Genomic DNA, 20,694 nt, shown 5'->3' with positions numbered 1-20,694 from the left:
CTGACTGTATCAGGTTTGAGGCCTCTGCCACTAACAGTGTAAGAATAGTAGCAATGTGAATATTTCCCTTGAAAATTAATAGGTACATTTTGATTGGCTGTTGTAGGCTCCACCCACATTTCTGAATATTCATCCCAGTCACCCAGTGGCCAATTGTGTAAAGTTTGGGAACCCTGCAATGTAAAAAATGAAGTTGTTGGCACCGGTCACTTTTTCTAACCTTGACATACAGTCACTCAATTATCAAGTTTATCAGCTTTGGGGTCCTTGGTATCAATAGTTTGTATATTCCAATTGAAAAATAAACAAATCTGGCTGTTTGTGGCTCCGCCCCCTTCCTGAATTTGGACCCTAGTCACCCAGTGACCAACTGTACCAGGTTTGAGGCATCTGCTTTTACCAGTATAAGAGAATGGTAGCAGATGAAATATTCCCTTTGAAAATCAAAAGGGGCATTTTTATTGGCTGTTTTAGGCTCCACCCACCTTCCAAAATCTTAATCTGTGACCCAATGACCAACTGTGCAAAGTTTGAGAACCCTGCCATTAACGGTGTAAGAATGGCTGCCGTTTATATTTTCCCAGTAAAAGTTGTTTTGACTCCGCCCACTTTTCGTAACCTTGACACACAGTCACTCAATAACCAAGTTTGTGAGCTGTCAGGTTCCAGGCATCAAAAATGTGTGAATGGAAGCAGTTTATCCACCAAGGAAATCTGATTGGCTGTATGTGGCCCCGCCCCTTTAGTGAACTTTGACCCCAGTCACCCAATGACCGACTGTAGCAAGTTTGAAGCCTCTGCCATTAAAAGTGTAAGAATAGCAGCAGTTTAAATATTCCCCTTGAAAATCAATAGGTGAATTTTGATTGGCTGTTGTAGGCTCCACCCACTTTCTTGAATCTTAATCTCATTCACCCAGTGACCAACTGTGGCAAGTTTGAGAATCCTGCGATTAACAGTCTAAGAATGGCTGCAGTTTACATTTTCCCATTTAAAATGAACGGCTGAAATTTGATTGGCTGTTTTATGCTCCGCCCACTTTTCCTGGATTTGTAACCTCGGTCACCAAGTGACCAACTGTGCAAAGTGTGGGGACTCTGGCTCGATTACTGTGAGAATGGCAGCCTTTTACATTTTTCCCATTGACTTGAATGGGTGGAATCTGATTTGCTGTTTGTAGCTCCGCCCAGGTGTGCAGGGGGGCCGCAAGACCCCCAGAACATACCATCCCAGGTAGTAAGGGATCTGTGTACCAAGTTTCGTTCAAATCGGTCAAGCCGTTTTCGCGTGATCGCGGCACATACACACACACACACACACACACACACACACACACACACACACACACACACACACACACACACACATACATCCGATTTTATATATATAGATAGCTTACCTACATAAGCCAAACTGCAGAAGTTATTTAACTGCAAAACGGTGAATGGATTTAATGTAACGCTGTCAAGATTAGGGTTAGGCACCACCAGGAGGGTGGTTAGGGTTAGGCACTACCAGGGGGTCTTAGGGTTAGGCACCAGCAGGGGAGATTTAGGGTTAGGCACCACCAGGGGGTGCTTAGGGTTATGCACCTCCAGGGGGTGGTTAGGGTTAGGCACCTCCAGGGGGGTGGTTAGGGTTAGGCACCACCAGGGGGGTGGTTAGGGTTAGGCACCACCAGGGGGGTGGTTAGGGTTAGGCACTGCCAGGGGGTGGTTAGGGTTAGGCACTACCAGGGGGTGGTTAGGGTTAGGTACCACCGGGGGGGGGGGGGTTAGGCATAAGTACAGAGAGGGTTCTGTGTGTTAACGCTAAATAACGATAAGGATTTTACACTAAATAACGATAAGGCTTTAACGTTAAATAGCGATAAGCGACAAACGGATTAGCGGCAACACCGTGCGCCATTATTCGCAGGTGCCATTTTCAGATGGATCCCATTGACACTAGTTAGTGAGTTGAAATGCATTAAAATACATGAATAAAACTTATGAATGGTTTTGTGAGTTCGTGTTCGCGCGATAAAGCGAATTTTTTGCGCATAAATCTTCCGCGTCCATTAGGGAGAATAGTGGGAATAAGTAAACAAACATTTTTCAGAAAGACCTTGTGGTTTTTGAGAAAAAAATAATATATTTTAATTGTGGTTAAATGACAGAAAATACTTCTTGCCCATCTTGGCACTCCATCCCCCCATACTCCTACTATGCTCCATCTGCCTGATCAATGTTATGTGTAATCAGTGTTCAACCATATACGTATTGATCCAAAGGGCCTTCATTTTTTATAGATTTTCATTAGATTCATTGTGTTTCTCCGCTCTTGTGTCTAATAATTCTTTAAGAAAAAAAAAAACGACCAGCATTTTTTTCTACAAGAGGAGTCATGCCATAAACACATGAGTGATAGCGTGCATCAGAAAAGGGCGCCTGGAAAAAAAGGGTGCAGGATATAGCCGAAATTATAAGTTGTAATGTAAAACAATATTTTTCGCTTATAGCTTATAAACGAAAATTTTGTGCTAAATAGGTTGAATAAACGGAAATGAAATGGCAAAATACCGTCTATAACAACAAACGAATTTGGAAATAAAACGTCAAATAGCGTCTATAACAAAAAACGATATTTACACTTGTATTAAGCATAGTAATACAACGGTAGATTTTACAGGTATTTTACTGCAATTATACCTAACTGTAGGCTCACACAGATCTCTCCCTATCCCTAACCCCTAGAGTCCCTTTGTGTAAATATACATAATTTAATAAATTGTATATATTACAAATATTGTACTGTAACTATACCTAACCTTACTCTCACACAGAACTGTCCCTGTACCTATCCCTAACCCCTAGACCCCCCTGGTGGTGTCTAACCCTAAGACCCCCCTGGTGGTATATATTGTACTGTAACTATACCTAACCCTACTCTCACACAGAACCCTCCCTGTACCTATCCCTAACCCCTAGACCCCGGTGGTGCCTAACCCTAAACACCCCCCTGGTGTTGCCTAATCGTAAAATCCCCCTGGTGCCTAACCCTAAGACCCCCCTGGTGGTGCCTAACCCTAAGACTCCCCTGGTGGTGCCTAACCCTAACCACCCCCTTGGTGGTGTATAGTGTACTGTAACTATACCTAACCCTACTCTCACACAATCCTCCCTGTACCTATCCATAACCCCTAGACCCCCCTGGTGGTGCCTAACGCTAAGACCCCCTGGTGGTGGCTAATCATAAAACCCCCTGGTGGTGCCTAACCCTAACCGCCCCCCTGGTGGTGCCTAAACCTAACCACCCCCCTGGTGGTGCCTAACCCTAAGACTGTCATATAGTCCAAATGCAGGGAGATCCTGACTTGTGAATGCCTGCCAATACGAACGTCCAATCTGCTGCAATTTCGGGGACTCCCTGTACTGTGCACATGCAGTGGAGGACACAGGGGGACACAAAGGGGCATAGAGGACACAAGGAGGACACAAAGGGGAAAGGGGCATATAGGAGATTAAGGAGGGCACAAAGGGGCATAGAGGACACAAAGGGGGCAGACACAAGAGGTACAAGGGGGCATGAGGTAGAAAGGGGGCATAATCCACAAGATGCCCCTTCACCATGGATGCATCAAATGTAATATATTTTTCCAGTGGTTTTTGTCCTTTAAACCTAGGTGTGTCTTACGGTCAGGAGCGTCTTACAGTCCGAAAAATATCCCTGCCACAGTCCTATCCTATGTCTATATTTTGTAGTGCATGTATCATAATCTAGAGCCAATTTAGGGAGAAGCCAATTAAAGGAGTCATCAGTCAAAAAAATCCCCCCATTCTACTTACCCGGGGCTTCCTCCAGCCCCTTGCAGCTGACATGTCCTACGCCACAGCTCCCCGCTCAGCCGTTGGCCCGGGATCCCGTACTGGTGCAGAGGGCAACCTGGAGGCCGGCTCTACTGAGCCTGCTCGAGCGCCGCTGTCAATCAAGCCCATGTTGTCCGCGGTGTACTGCGCAGGCGCACTAGAGGAGGTCGGCCTCTGCACCGCCTGAGACCCCAGGCCGGAGGCTGTGAGCAGAGCTGTTAGTGTGGGACATGTCAGGTGCAAGGGGCTGGAGGAAGCCCCGGGTAAGTAGAATGGGGGGAGCTTTTTTTGATTGATGACTCCTTTAACTTATCTATATACTTTAGATATGTGGGAGGAAACTGGAGTGCCTGGAGGAAACCCAAACAGACACGGGGAGAACATACACACTCCGTGTAGATAGTTCCCTGGCTGGAAATCAAACCCTGGACCCAGCGCTGCAAAGCGAAAGTTGTAACCACTACGCCTCCGATCCTCAGTGCTGTTATGGTGACAACTTTTTCATATTTTTAGCTTTCGGTTGTCTCCTCCATCTTTATATCACGGCTTGCCCTGGCTCTGAACTTTAATGGCTCTCAGCGTAAATCCTGCAACGATTTTCCCATAAATTATCAACATTTCTTCCCCCCAAATATTGAATCTTGCGGTGCTGCGGAGTCATTTACCTTCCGATCCTTCCTTCCCAGAAACCAGATGCATTATGCAGAAGAGTCACAAGATATATACAGGACATAATGGCAGAAATGGCCGAGGTGTATTTTTAGGAGGGTAAAGTATTAGTGTGCTAAAGCTAAAGAGAAGGTTAAGTGGAACCCCGCTCATTGCTCAAAGATGCAATATACTTATTGAAAATGTACTCCCATTTAATTATATGGGCATACCCTTCTCTCCTATCAACAATATCCCTGTCCTTTACATAAATATTTAAAGCTGTTAACCTCCTGGGCGATAATCCCGAGCTGAGCTCGGGGTATGTTGCGCAGGAGGATTTCTCAGGCCCTGGTGGGCCGATTTGCATATTTTTTTTTTTTGTTACACGCAGCTAGCACTTTGCTAGCTGCGTGTAACTTCCGCTCGCCGCCGATCCGCCGCTACCCGCCGTGCTGCGCAGCCCCCCCCCAGACCCCTTGCGCAGCCTGGCCAATCAGTGCCAGGCAGCGCTGAGGGGTGGATCGGGACTCCCTCTGACGTCACGACGTCCACGACGTCGGTGATGTCATCCCACCTCGTCGCCATGGCGACCGGGGAAGTCCAGCAGGAAATCCCGTTCTGAATGGGATTTTCTGCTTACTCTGATCGCCGAAGGCGATTGGAGTGGGTGGGGGGATGTCGCTGCGCAGCGGCTATCATGTAGCGAGCCCAGGGCTCGCTACATGATTTAAAAAATAAAAAATGTAAAAAAAAAAGTGCTGCGCTCCCTCCTGGGCGATGTAATTGTATCGCCCAGAGGGTTAATCTCCAGTGAGAAACTTTCTGGTCACTGGAGAGTGATGGGAGATGATGTCAGAGAGGTGTGGCAGAAGAAAGGGGAGTTTCAAGTGCATCAAATCAACCTATCCTGGGTGTCGCCATAGAAGTCATCTCCACCCCCTCCTAAACCAGCTACATTCATCCTCATCAGGCAGGGGCATACCTAGAAATCATGGGGCTTGCTAAAAAAACTTTGATGTGGGAACACCACCACCCCCCGCCCCCCAATGTACCAAGTATCCGGGGTACCCGGGCGGATTCGGATATCCGGATAGCAAAACCGGAAGTGACCTTAAAATTGCTTCTAAAACGTTTTTTAGGGTAAATAAGGCATGTAGCATCATGTTTTTTTAAACGGGAACACTAATTGATGATGTAGGGACTTAACCCCCCCCCCAAAAAAAAATAAATAAATGGCTGTCAATTAACATTAGGTCGAGGTTCCAGACAGCGGTCGTGCAGCCACATTGTGTCCAAAGTCCAACACACAACTGGGACATGACAGTTTTCAGCCCAGACACCTCCAAAAAATTATGCAGTAATTGTGTTTTGGGTTAAATATAGGTGGTATCAGTGGCCTGTGGCACCCTGGCGGTGGGGGCTGCACAGGCAGAAGGAGCAGGGCAATGCAGCAGCAGCAGGTGTAACGTGTGCCAGGAGCATGCTGGATGTGGCACGGGGCACTTGTCACTTGGCACGTGTAACGTGGAAATTGGCACTTGGCACGTGTCACGTGCCAAGTGACAGTCAGAAAGCAGAGAAGAAGACACTAGTGCACACTAACTGTCACACTGGCACTGCTCAGCACAGCAGTCCCGTAGTAAGCTAACACAGTAGTACTACTACTCTAACAACTAACTAGCACTGACTGCAGTACTACAGTACTAATTACTAACACAATAACACAGTAATCCTATTCCCTAACCTATATTGTAGCTAAGGCTAATAGCAGGCCAGCAGCACACAGACACATAGCAGCTGCTGCAGCAGGCCTGACTGACTGTCACTGAATGTAATCAAGCTAGGTACCTAATATAACAATAGAACAATAGTGTAGTGAGGGTGTTAATCACTGAAAAGCTTTAGGTTTATCACTGTATACAGCACTTGCTAGGCCAGGCAGCAGCACTGGAGCATGTTTCTCAGTGAGCAGTCACACAAGCAAGGACGAGATTTCTCATCATGGCACTCCTCGGGGGGAGGGCTGGCCAGGGTTCCCTTCTGTGATTGGGTGCTAGGGCTTAGGCTGGGAGCCCCCTGATTGGCTCAATGAGGTCAGGAGGGGCTGGCCATTGTTCCTCTCTGTGATTGGTTGCTAGGGCCTATGCTGGGAGCCCTCTGATTGGCTCAATGATGTCCTGGACGTCATCTACTTAGTTACAGTATCTCAATATTCGGATATCCGTCGGATATCCGGATTGCCAGCCAACTATCTGCGGATAGCTATCCGGATTTGCCCAGGTATCTGGAATCTGGATCAGAGGTCGGATAGCAGAAAAAAGTTTGGATATCCGGATGAGCACCACTGGTAGCTATGACTGATATCCTTCTCCTCTGATGAGCTCTCCTCTGCATACAATTACACTTCTGCATAATTAATGTTAACGATTCCATCCTCGCTTCTAAAATACCTCACAGAATTACTTTACCTACAAAAATTAGCTGGTCTAATCTCTCTCCGAAAAACTGGGCGTGCGAAGCGCCGTAGTTTTCAATGGCATTCCGCACTTAGCGCGTGAAGCGTAACGCCGTTCGATAAAAACTGAGTTATCACACTTTAGTGAATCGAGCCCATTGTGCACGTGAATAGTTTCCACCATTCAATTGTTAAGTTGTATTGCGCGAACGACCTTACGCTTCGCGCTTCACGCGCTAAGTGCGTAATGCCATTGCAAACTACGGCGCTTCCAAAGATATGAAAATAGAATTTGGTAAAGAAAACAGCAATGGTGCTTACATTAACATGTGCGTTAATGTAATACGGCGCGCGCAAAGTTTAACGTGCGTCGCTTTATGTATTGTATACAGTAATAATTCATGATCTACATTTTTTTGCGCATGATCTACATTCTGTTTGCATGATCTGCAGTGACTTCATGTGATAATGATACTTAGCACATGATAATGATACATAGCACGTGATAATGATACTTAGCACATGATAATGATACATAGCACGTGATAATGATACTTAGCAGGTGATAATGATACATAGCATGTGATAATGATACTTAGCACATGATAATGATACATAGCACGTGATAATGATACATAGCACGTGATAATGATACTTAGCACATGATAATGATACATAGCACGTGGTGATGATACTTAGCAGGTGATAATGATACAAAGCATGTGATAATGATACTTAGCACATGATAATGATACATAGCACGTGGTGATGATACTTAGCAGGTGATAATGATACATAGCACGTGATAATGATACTTAGCACATGATAATGATACATAGCACGTGATAATGATACTTAGCACATGATAATAATACATAGCACGTGATAATGATACTTAGCAGGTGATAATGATACATAGCATGTGATAATGATACTTAGCACATGATAATGATACATAGCACGTGATAATGATACATAGCACGTGATAATGATACTTAGCACATGATAATGATACATAGCACGTGATAATGATACTTAGCAGGTGATAATGATACATAGCATGTGATAATGATACTTAGCACATGATAATGATACATAGCACGTGATAATGATACATAGCACGTGATAATGATACTTAGCACATGATAATGATACATAGCACGTGATAATGATACTTAGCACGTGGTGATGATGATACTTAGCACATGATAATGATACATAGCACATGATAATGATACATAGCACGTGATAATGATACATAGCATGTGATAATGATACTTAGCACATGATAATGATACATAGCACGTGATAATGATACATAGCACGTGATAATGATACTTAGCACATGATAATGATACATAGCACGTGATAATGATACTTAGCACGTGGTGATGATACATAGCATGTGATAATGATACTTAGCACATGATAATGATACATAGCACGTGATAATGATACATAGCACGTGATAATGATACTTAGCACATGATAATGATACATAGCACGTGATAATGATACTTAGCACATGATAATGATACATAGCACGTGATAATGATACTTAGCACGTGGTGATGATGATACTTAGCACATGATAATGATACATAGCACATGATAATGATACATAGCACGTGATAATGATACATAGCATGTGATAATGATACTTAGCACATGATAATGATACATAGCACGTGATAATGATACATAGCACGTGATAATGATACTTAGCACGTGATAATGATGCTTAGCATGTGATAATAATACATAGCATGTGATAATGATAATTATCATGTGATAATGATACTTAGCACATGATATCACGTGCAAAGTGGCTTATCACTGTTGTGCTAAGTGTTAGCACGCTTTAGTGAATCAAGCCCTAGATCTGAATTCTTATTAAAGGGGCACTACAGCGGAAAAACTGTAAAATTTAAAATATGTGCAAACATATACAAATAAGAAGTACATTTTTTCCACAGTAAAATGAGCCATAAATTACTTGTCTCCTATGTTGCTGTTAGAAATCTGACAGAAGTGACAGGTTTTGGACTAGTCCATCTCTTTATAGGGGATTCTCAGATATATGTATTTTCAAAAGCACATAGTGAATGGCAGTTGCTCTGTCCAACTGCCAAAAAACTGTGTAGGAAGCAGGGAAGCTGGCCAGCATCATTGTTTAAATCCTTTTTAGGGAATATCTTTATAAAGAATAAAAGCCTTGCTGAGAATGTCCTATGAAGAGATTTACAAGTCCAAAACCTGTCACTTCTGTCAGGTTTTCTACTGCCTACTGTAAGTGACAGCAACATAGGAGAAAAGTAATTTATGGCTCATTTTACTCTGGGAAAAATGTACTTATTTGTATTTAAATTTTACAGTTTTTCGTTGTAGTGCCCCTTTAAATGCTTTGTTCTTTACACAGTTGAACACATTCAAAATCACACAAAAATGATCAATGGAATTCAAATTTATCAACCTATGGAGGTCTGGATTTAGAGTCACACTCAAAATTAAAGTGGAAAAAAAAACACTACAGGCTTTGATGTAATGTCCTTAAAACAAAATGAGGCTCAGTAGTGTGTGTGGCCTCCATGTGCCTGTGTGACCTCCCTACGCCTGGGCATGCTCCTGATGAGGTGGCACATGGTCTCCTGAGGGACCTGGACTAAGGGCCCATTTCCACTTGTGCGGTGGGAATTGCGGCGGTAAATATTTTCATGCGAATTCACATACGATTTCGCATGGATGACGATGTATGGAAATTTAATCATGGCAGTGCCTGTGTGCTTTTACATTGATTACATGCGAAATCGTATGCGAATTCGCATGAAAATTCACATTCCAATGGCGCATGTGAAATTCCCTATTAAATACATTGTATGCGATTCACATAGACACATAGAATTCTGATGGCTCTGCCATGCAGATTTTTTCTGCACAGAAAAACGCAAAGGAATCCTGACAAGTGGAAACAGCCCCATCCACTCGTATAAGCTATGCGAATTTGCATGCGGCAAACGCATGCAAATTCGCGATAGTGGAAATGGGCCCTTAAGCATCCACCAACTCCTGGACAGTCTGTGGTGCAATGTGGCGTCAGTGTACTTTGACAAAGAACACCTGTCTTAGAAGTGGCTGCAGAAAGAGCCTCCTGATACATTTAAAGTGACAGCATGTGCAGGGGCCTTTGCATTACCAGTAATTGCAATCAGTAATTGCAATAAAATGAGTGACTTTCCTGGGTTTAGTAATTACTTAAAATTGCACAATTACTATAAGAAACAAAATTACGTTCAGTTTCTATACAAAACAGGAAATTACAAAATTTTGCGTTAATCGCTAATTTGCGGCAAAACACAAAATTACACGATGGTAATTACACTTACGCAATTCCGAATTACGGTTTGTATTGCAATTATGAAATTACGAATTTGCGTCATAGCGGCAAAATTCACTTCCGTAATTACGGAAACACGGAATTACGCAAATTTCAGCTCAACAAAGTGGGGTAAGGTAAGTTCAAATACACCCTTTATACACATGCCAGATACTCGTTAAGGGTGAAGCAAGAAATGGTCTACTCTAGCTATTTTCTGTTTTGCTTTTTACAGAGGTTTACTATTGTTTTTTTTTTTATTAAACTAAACAGGCGCACAAAAAAGTAAATGGGGGGAATAAACTCTGTTGTTCTTTTGAAATAGGCCCTGCACAGCCAATCAAGAAGAGGGAGTCACGTATGCAGCAGCCGAGCGCGCTTCCCCCTCACCGGCGGTATTATGTGCCTTGCAGGAAGGCACGCTGCATTTATGTAGGTAACTATCAGCCTTGAGCGACATAAATACTCACTAAAGTAAAAAACATGTATTGCAAAGCTGAATGGGCAACTTGATCATTGTATAAATCGCTTCAGAAAACTGCCATCTCGAGCCCACATTATATTTTGTTTACGCTCGTCTACACTTTGCGGGAGCGAAAGGAGAAGAAAATACATCCTGCCATACAGAAAAATATTGAAAGTATTTTTCAATTAAATGCCAAATTCCATTGACTTGACACCATTGTGTTTGCAATAGTCAGATTCAAAGCTGCAATAGAGGAAAAATAAGCATGAAGCAAGACTTACGCAATGTTGAGGTTTCACTTGTGCTGCGATGAAAAGTAAATGGCGGTTATCTGCGTTCTTTAAATGGCCACACAGTGAATACAAAACCTTCTGCCGCTAACCTTGCTGATAAACAAGCTCAATGTGTGTCCATCTCGTCGTCAATATGACAAAAAGAGGTCATGAGAGACAGCAATAGCAATCCACCAATCAAGCAATTCACGATTCTTGAATCAACTATCTGCCAAAATCAATGGGGCTGGTTTACAAAGCTTCTCTGATGCAATACCTCACATTACTTATATTACCTCACAATTTATCTCTCCTTAAAATAAATCTGAAGCAACAATGGAAAAAATAAATCTCTGGATCCTAGTTGCCCAACCCTGTCCTCAAGCCCCACCAACTGTGCATGTTTTGTGTAAATCCACAGAGGTAGCTAGGTAGCAAGGCCAGAGTACTATCCCCTAGGCCATCATTTTATGATACCCTACCCCCCATTGAAGGTAAGGTAAGATTGATAGTTCCAACAATCTTTGTCATAACTTTTTGTCGGGGAGTCTCCTCCCCCCCACCCTTCCCCTAACAGTTTAATACCAGACGTTACTACACTATTGGGCTTCTGGTCTCTCCCCCTTTCTACAGGCTGAAGGATCTCCACTCCCATTGTGAAGGGACCTCCAGAGACCTGGACCAATCATGTACATGATGGTAGGATAGGTGGAGGAGCTTGGATGCCAAACTTTCTGTTCTCTCATACAAGCAGTATCTGATGTCAGCACCGCAAACAGGATAGGAAGGGGTGGAGAGTAGGGATGGTCGTAAATACTGATTTCCAATTCTGTCAAAATTCCGCTTACTGCATGGCAATACCGATTCCGATCGCATTTCCGACCTGTTTTCATTACATGCGGTGCAATGCAGCTACATAGCCGCATCACACCGCGGGTGTCCTGATCCCAATGCACGGCAGCGGAACAGTTTCCATTGCGTGCACTGCGTGTGGAGTGCAGTGATGGGCCGAAATTTCGCATCGAAATTTGCATTTTCGCGTTGTAATCGTAATGCGAAACTTCAGGGGAAATCGTAATTGATTTTGTATGTAATGGTAGTATTTCATAATTTCGCGTACTTTTTTGCATAATTTTTTACATCAGTTTTTGCATAATTCTCGCACAATTTCGCAAAATTTTGTGCCGAATTTGGCAGTTAATAGCAAAGCCCACATACATATTATTGCTACCAAAATTGCTACGTATGTTAAGGAGAATATTGAGTACAAGTAAAAAAAAATATTTTTTCAAAAAGACCATGTAGTTTTTGAGAAAATTGATTTTAAAAATGCAAAGAAAAAATGTTTTTTAACCAGTTCAGCCTTCTGTCGTTTTCACTTTATGCATCCGAGCAATGTTCACCTCCCATTCATTAGCCTATAACTTTATCACTACTTATCACAATGAACTGATCTATATCTTGTTTTTTCCGCCACCAATTTGGCTTTCTTTGGGGGTACATTTTGCTAAGAGACACTTCACTGTAAATACATTTTAACAGGTAGAATAAGAAAAAAAACGGAATAAATTCATTATTTCTCAGTTTTCAGCTATTATAGTTTTAAAATAATACATGCCTCCATGATTAAAACTCATGTATTGTATTTGCCCATATGTCCCGGTTATTACACCGTTAAAATTATGTCCCTATCACAATGTATGGCGACAATATTTTATTTAGAAATAAAGGTGCATTTTTTCCGTTTTGCATCTATCACTATTTACAAGTTTAAAATAAAAAACAATATAGAAATATTTCATCTTTACATTGATATTTAAAAAGTTTAGACCCTTAGGTAAATATTTACATGTTGGTTTTTTGTTGTAATGTTTTGGTTTTTTTTAGATTAAACATTTTGTTTGGGTATGTTTGGGAGGGTGGGATGTAAACAGTAGTTTGTAATGTAAATGTGTGTTGAGTTTTATTTTTTTTTAACTTTTAGCTGTAGTTTTACTTTTTGGCCACAAGTTTGTTTACATGACATCACTCTAAGCGTAACATACGCTTAGAGAGACGCATGGGGGACGCAACAGCCAGAAAAAGTGAAGTTTCTGAGAGAAGCTGTCGCTTTTTCTGCGGGGGAGAGGAATCAGTGATCAGGCACCATAGCCCGATTCAATGATTGCCTGGCTAACGAACCGCGGGCGCGCGTGCACGTGCGCGATCGGCCGCAGGAGCGCACGGACGCGCACATGGCCTCCTGGGCGTAGCTAGTACGTCCAGGAGGCCGAAGTAGTTAAACTTTCATTTTTCCAAGTTTAAAAACCATTTTTTTTGCATTTTTAAGGTCTTTTTGGAAAATTCTTTTTTTCCCCCATGTACCCATTATTCCCTTTAACATAGGTAGCAATTTTGGTGTCAGTAGCTTGTATGGGGGCTTTGTTATTAACCTCCAAAGCCTGCAAAACATTTTGCAAAATTACGTGAATTTTTATGCGAAATTACGAAAGGCTACGAAATCAATGTAGTTTGCAAATCATAATTACATCGTAATTACATCGTCGTAATTGCGAAAATGTACATAAAATTTTGCAAAATTTTAATTTTGCTGATTACCATCATCACTGGTGGAGTGGTGCGGAGCACAGGGTCAGACTGGGCCACAGTAGTACAGTTTTTTCCTTCGGTGGGCCCCCCCCTCCAGGTCTCTGGTGCCCCCCCCCCTCCTTGTCTGACAGAGCTCCAATTGCTGCCTGCAGCACAAAAATTCTCTTCTCAGTGCTGTAATCACTCATGCTGAGAGCAGTGGAGTAGCTAAGGAGCTGTAGGCCTTGATGCAAGTTTTACAATGGGGCCCCCCAAGCACTCTATACATAACAATTGCTACGACGCACCAAAACCTGCCAATGGCAACTACAGTGTCAGAGATGCAAGAAGGGGATGGGGAACAGTTTGTAAATGATTACCACTGTTCAAAGTAGCTATAGAAATGATTATTATGAGCAAAGGACCAATAGAGAGGTAATACTGTAGTTGAGGGAGGGCCCTTCTGGGGCCCCTTTGGCCCAAGGGCCCCGATGCGGTCGCAACCTCTGCAACCTCTGTGGTCGCAACCTCTGCAAAGTAGAGCATTACTTTATATTGAAGGAGGAGACTCTATGCAAAGTTTTGCTGGGCAGCAGTGTCTCTGAATTACAATGCTGCTTAGATCATGTACATTTGGCCCTGTCCATAATACATCATGACCACGCCCACCTTCCGATGCATGGTCACGCCCTTTTTTCACCGCAATCATGGGATGTGTGGGCCCCAGGTTGAAATTTCTTTGGTGGGCCCCCAGTGTCCCAGTCCGACCCTGGCGGAGCACAGCTGCATCCACCCACCATCCCCTTCATACACTTCCGCATTGGGAGATACGGAAGTGACGCTCGCCAGCGGAAGTAATGCAATGCGGCAAGGTAGCCGCATTCGTATCACTTTATCAGTGGAAAAGGGCCTTATTGTTTCCGATCGGTATCAGATTTCTCTCCATTTCCGCTCTATTTCCGAGTGGAATTCTGCTGCTTACCCAGTAAACTATATATTTTACATTAAATTCAACCAATATATCTTTTTGGTAGGCTGCAGTGCACAATTCTGATTGTAATCGGAAAATGATCGGAAATTCGATCAAAATCAATATTGCCATGAGGTAATGACAATTCAGTTTTTCTACAGAATCATTCCAAATGTACAGTCTGATTCTCTGACTGGCTTATTCTTTCCGAATTCATTGATTGGCCTAAAACTACCGACTGTCGGTATCTCGAATTTTCGACGGAATTCCAGTGACCACGTTATGATTACGGATTTCTTCATTCTGATGCGGAAATGCGGAAAGTTCAATTCCGCGGACCGCTGTATCCAAATGACAGTCCCTAGTGGAGGGAAGGATTAGTAAAAAATAAAAAAAACGCCCGCGGACTCTGTAATGTTTTTAATAGAATAAATGCTTTGTAATGTTTGAAACATAATTACTTTCTTTTTTAATACTTACTTGTGCAGTTTTCTTTGATACGTCTGTCTCCTTCCTTCCTTGAAGAGCCTGGTGATGAGTTCATCTGCCACAATAATTGCTACAACAATATAAAAAAACACACAAAAGGAGAGGATTCTTCTAATCGCGCAGCAGCAAGAAAATGCAGCCGCAGCCTCCGTATTTCAGACGCCTTTTTATGCGCCACATAACTTACTTTTATTTCTGAGAATCCAGCTGCAATTAGCCTGACTAATTAAGGAGTTTCCTGTTTAAGTAATGTAATAGATGTTGGATGTAATTTCTAATTGGGGATTATTGTTGACTAGCTCAGCACTATGCATATCGCGCTTATTAATATGCGAGCTGACGCAGCACGAGACCGCACCAGAGAACCCAAAGTTATGGCTCGCATTTCACTCGAGATTTTACAGTTACAGAAAAACAATCAGGGGGCTCGCAAATGTGAGGCAAGATTTAAGGCCAGCTCCACCTGTACAGAACTACTGAGAAGAGAAGAGACAGCAAACTCTGAATAGTTTGCAAGTAGTTGATAGTTATATTTTAGCAAGGAGGCTTTTTGATCCTTTGTAGCTCCTTAAACACTCTTAGGAGCAGGGCTAGGCGGAGGCAGAGGCGAGAGAGGCTCCAGCCTCAGGGTGCAGTGTAGGAGGAGGCGCAGGGCGGGGCCAAGGCAGAGTCGAGAGAGGCTCCAGCCTCAGGGTGCAGTGTAGGAGGAGGCGCAGGGCGGGGCCGAAGCAGAGTCGAGAGAGGCTCCAGCCTCAGGGCGCAGTGTAGGAGGAGGGCGGGGGGCGGGCCGAGCCAGAGGCGAGAGAGGCTCCAGCCTCAGGGTGCAGTGTAGGAGGAGGCGCAGGATGGGGCCAAGGCAGAGGCGAGAGAGGCTCCAGCCTCAGGGCGCAGTGTAGGAGGGGGCGCATAACTCACTCAGCTATCATTCCCCTATTGTGTTTGAAGCAGAGAGAAATAAGAAAAGGGGATACATGGCAGTGACTGCAAGCCAGATAACTAGAGATTAAGATGTTGGGGGCCCTGGGGTGCCTCTTAGTCTAATAGCAATCAGAGTGTGACGGCTGGGGTGGGAGGGATGGAGGGGTGCACTTTGGTGTCTCAGCCTTGGGTGCTGGAGGACCTTGTCCCGGCTCTGCCTGTGAGTTCTGCTTCACCATGAGCTTGCTGGGTAATCTGTAACTCTGGGTGCTTCACGTCCCACCCCATAGTGCCACATTGAAGGACCACTATAGCGAAAATCATAAAATTTAAAATACATGTAAACATTCAAATAAAAAGTATGTTTCTTCCAGAGTAAAATGAGCCATAAATGACTTTTCTCCTATGTTGCTGTCACTTACAGTAGGTAGTAGAAATCTGACATTATCAACGGGTTTTGGGCTAGTCCATCTCTTCATGGGGGATTCTCAGCATGGCCTTTATTCTTTATAAAGATACTGCCTGAAAAGGATTTACCGGTGCTCAAAAATGTTGGCCAGCCTCCCTGCTTGCTTCACACTTTTTTGGCAGTTGGACAGAGCAACTGCTATTTGCTAAGTGCTTTTGTAAATAAAGAAAACCCTTAGAAACACCCGTGAGGTAATGGGCTACTCCAACATCTGTCGGTTCTGTCAGATTTCTACTACCAACTGTAAGTGACAGCAACATAACAAAAAAATAATGTATGGCTCATTTTACACTGGAAGAAATGAACTTCTTATCCGAATGTGTTTGCATGCATTGTAAATTTTTCGATTTTCACGATTGTGGTCCTTTAATCTATGCCATGCACTGATGAGGAACAAGCAATCCGAAACAGTATGCATTTTTTCATTTTATTTATTTACTAGCTGATTGCCCGGCGTTGCCCGGGTATGTATTTGGCTGGTGTTGGCTCCGCCTTCTTTTTCTAACCCTAACACACAATTACTCACTGACCAAGTTTGTGAGCTTTGCGGTCTTTGGTATCAATAATCTGCTTTGAAATGAAACAAATCTGATTGGCTGTATGTGGCTCCACCCCTTTTCTGAATTTGAACCCCAGTCACACAATAACCAACTGTACCAGGTTTGAGGCGTGTGCCATTAACAGTTCAAGAATGGTAGCAATTAAATATTCCCCTTGAAAAGCAACAGGTGAAGTTTGATTCACTTTTGTAGGCTCCACCCACTTTTCTGAATATTCATCCCAGTAACCAACTGTGCAAAGTTTAAAAACCCTGCCATTAACAGTGTAAGGTGGCTGCAGTTTACATTTTCCCAGTGAAATGTGTATTTGTCTCCACCCACTGATGACCCGGTGTTGCCCGGGTATGTATTTGACTGGTGTTGGCTCCGGCCACTTTCTAACCCTAACGCACAAACACTCAATGACCAAGTTTGTGAGCTTTGGGGTCCTTGTCATCAATAATTTGCATATTCCCATAGAAATGAAACAAATCAGATAGGCTGTTTGTGGCTCCGCCCCTCTCCAGCATTCAAACCCCAGTCACCCAATGACCAACTGTAGCAGGTTTGAGGCATCTGCTATTAACAGTGTAAAAATGGCAGCAATTTAAATATTCCACTTGAAAATCAACAGGTGAATTTTGATTGGCTATTATAGGCTCCACCCACTTCCCTGAATATTAATCTCAGTCACCCAGTGACCATCTGGGCAAAGTTTAAGAACCCTGCCATTAACAGTGTAAAAATGGCTGCAGTTTATATTTTCCCAGTGAAATTTGGTTTTGGTTCCGCCCACTATTTGTAACCTAGACACACAGTCACTCAATGACCAATTTTGTGAGCTTTGGGGTCCTTGGCATCGATAATTTGTACTTTCCCATGAAATGAAACAAATCTGATTCACTGTTTGTGGCTCTGTCCCCTTTTCTGAATTTGAACCTCAGTGACCCAATGACCAACTGTACCAGGTTTTAGGCTTGTGCCATTAACAGTGCAAGAATTGCAGCAATTTTAATATTCTCCTTGAAAAGTGACATGTGATTTTTGATTGGCATTTTTAGGCTCCACCCACTTTTCTGAATATTAATCCCAGTCACCCAGTAACCAGCTATGCTAAGTTTGAGAACCCTGCCATTAACAGTGAAGAAGGGCTGCAGTTTACAATTTCCCAGAAAAATCTGTTTTTAACTCCACCCACTTTTTATAACCTTGACACAGTCACTACTCAATGACCAAGTTTGTGAGCTTTTGGGTTCCTGGCATCAAAATTGCGCTAATGGAAGCAGTTTATCCAGCAAAGAAATCTGGTTCTTTTTGGCTCCGCCCCTTTACTGAATTTGAACCCCAAACACTTAACAACCGACTGTAGCAGGTTTGAGGCCTCTGCTATTAACAGTGTGAGAATGGCTGCAGTTTCAATTTTCCCCTTGAAAATCAATAGGTAAATTTTGATTGGCTCTTGTAGGCTCCACCTACTTTTCCGAATATTAATCCTAGTCACCCAGTGACCAACTATGTGAAGTTTGAGGACCCGGCCATTAACAGTGTAAGAAAAGCTGAAGTTTACATTTCCCCATGTAAAAAGTTAGTTGTTTTTGGCTCCGCCCACTATTTCTAATCTTGACATACAGTCACTTAGTGACCAAGTTTATGAGCTTTGGGGTCTTAGGCATCAATAAGTTGCATTTTACCTTTGAAATTAAACAAATCTGATTGGCTGTTTTTGGCCCGCTCCCTTCAGAATTTAAATCCCAGTCTCCCAGTGACTGACTGTAACAAATGTTAGGCCTCTGCTATTAAGAGTGTATGAATGGCAGCAATGTAAATATTCCCCTTGAAAATCAAAAGGTGAATTTTGATTGGCTGCTGTAGGCTCCACCCACTTTTCTGAACATTAGTCCCAGCCACCCAGTGGCCAACTGTGTCATGTTTGAGAACCCTGCCAATAACAGAATGGCTGAAATCAATCTAACAAATCTGATTGGCTGTTTGTGGCTCCACCCCTTTAGTGCATTTGGACCCCAGTCACCCAATGACTGACTGTATCAGGTTTGAGGCCTCTGCCACTAACAGTGTAAGAATGGTAGCAATGTGAATATTCCCCTTGAAAATCAATAGGTACATTTTGATTGGCTGTTGTAGGCTCCACCCACATTTCTGAATGTTCATCCCAGTCACCCAGTGGCCAATTGTGTAAAGTATGAGAACCCTGCAATGTAAAAAATGAAGTTGTTGGCACCGCCCACTTTTTCTAACCTTGACATACAGTCACTCAATTATCAAGTTTATCAGCTTTGGGTTCCTTGGTATCAATACTTTGTATATTCCCATTGAAAAATAAACAAATCTGGCTGTTTGTGGCTCTGCCCCCTTCCTGAATTTGGGCCCCAGTCACCCAGTGACCAACTGTACCAGGTTTGAGGCATCTGCTTTTACCAGTATAAGAGAATGGTAGCAGATGAAATATTCCCTTTGAAAATCAAATGGGGAATTTTTATTGGCTGTTGTAGGCTCCACCCACCTTCCAAAATCTTAATCTGTCACCCAATGACCAACTGTGCAAAGTTTAAGAACCCTGCCATTAACGGTGTAAGAATGGCTGCAGTTTATATTTTCCCAGTAAAAGTTGTTTTGGCTCCGCCCACTTTTTGTAACCTCAACACACAGTCACTCAATGACCAAGTTTGTGAGCTGTCAGGTTCCTGGCATCAAAAATGTGTGAATGGAAGCAGTTTATCCACCAAGGAAATCTGATTGGCTGTATGTGGCCCCGCCCCTTTAGTGAATTTGGACCCCAGTCACCCAATGACCGGCTGTAGCAAGTTTGAAGCCTCTGCAATTAAAAGTGTAAGAATAGCAGCAGTTTAAATATTCCCCTTGAAAATCAATAGGTGAATTTTGATTGGCTGTTGTAGGCTCCACCCATTTTCTTGAATCTTAATCGCAATAACCCAGTGACCAAGTGTGGCAAGTTTGAGAACTCTGTGATTAACAGTGTAAGAATGGCTGCAGTTTACATTTTCCCATTTAAAATGAACGGCTGAAATTTGATTGGCTGTTTTATGATCCACCCACTTTTCCTGGATTTGTAACCTCGGTCACCAAGTGACCAACTGTGCCATGTGTGGGGACTCTGGCTTGATTACTGTGAGAATGGCAGCCTTTTACATTTTTTCCATTGACTTGAATGGGTGGAATCTGATTTGCTGTTTGTAGCTCCGCCCAGGTGTGCAGGGGGGCCGCGAGACCCCCAGAACATATCATCCCAGGTAGTAAGGGATCTGTGTACCAAGTTTCGTTCAAATCGGTCAAGCCGTTTTCGCGTGATCGCAGCACATACACACACACACACACACATACACACACACACACATACATACATACATCCGATTTTATATATATAGATTGTATTTATAAAGAGCCAACATATTACACAGCACATGTTGGATTAGTTCCAGTCTGGGGCAACTATACTACCTATACTGGGGCAACTATACTACCTATACTGGGTCAACTATACTACCTATACTGGGGCAACTATACTACCTATACTGGGGCAACTATACTACCTATACTGGGTCAACTATACTACCTATACTGGGGCAACTATACTACCTATACTGGGGCAACTATACTACCTATACTGGGGAAACTATACTGCCTATACTGGGGCAAC

This window comes from Hyperolius riggenbachi, chromosome 8 (assembly GCF_040937935.1).
Source record: "Hyperolius riggenbachi isolate aHypRig1 chromosome 8, aHypRig1.pri, whole genome shotgun sequence".
Lineage (NCBI taxonomy): Eukaryota > Metazoa > Chordata > Amphibia > Anura > Hyperoliidae > Hyperolius > Hyperolius riggenbachi.
The sequence above is the reverse complement of the archived record's forward strand: the minus strand, read 5'-3'. Positions refer to the sequence as shown.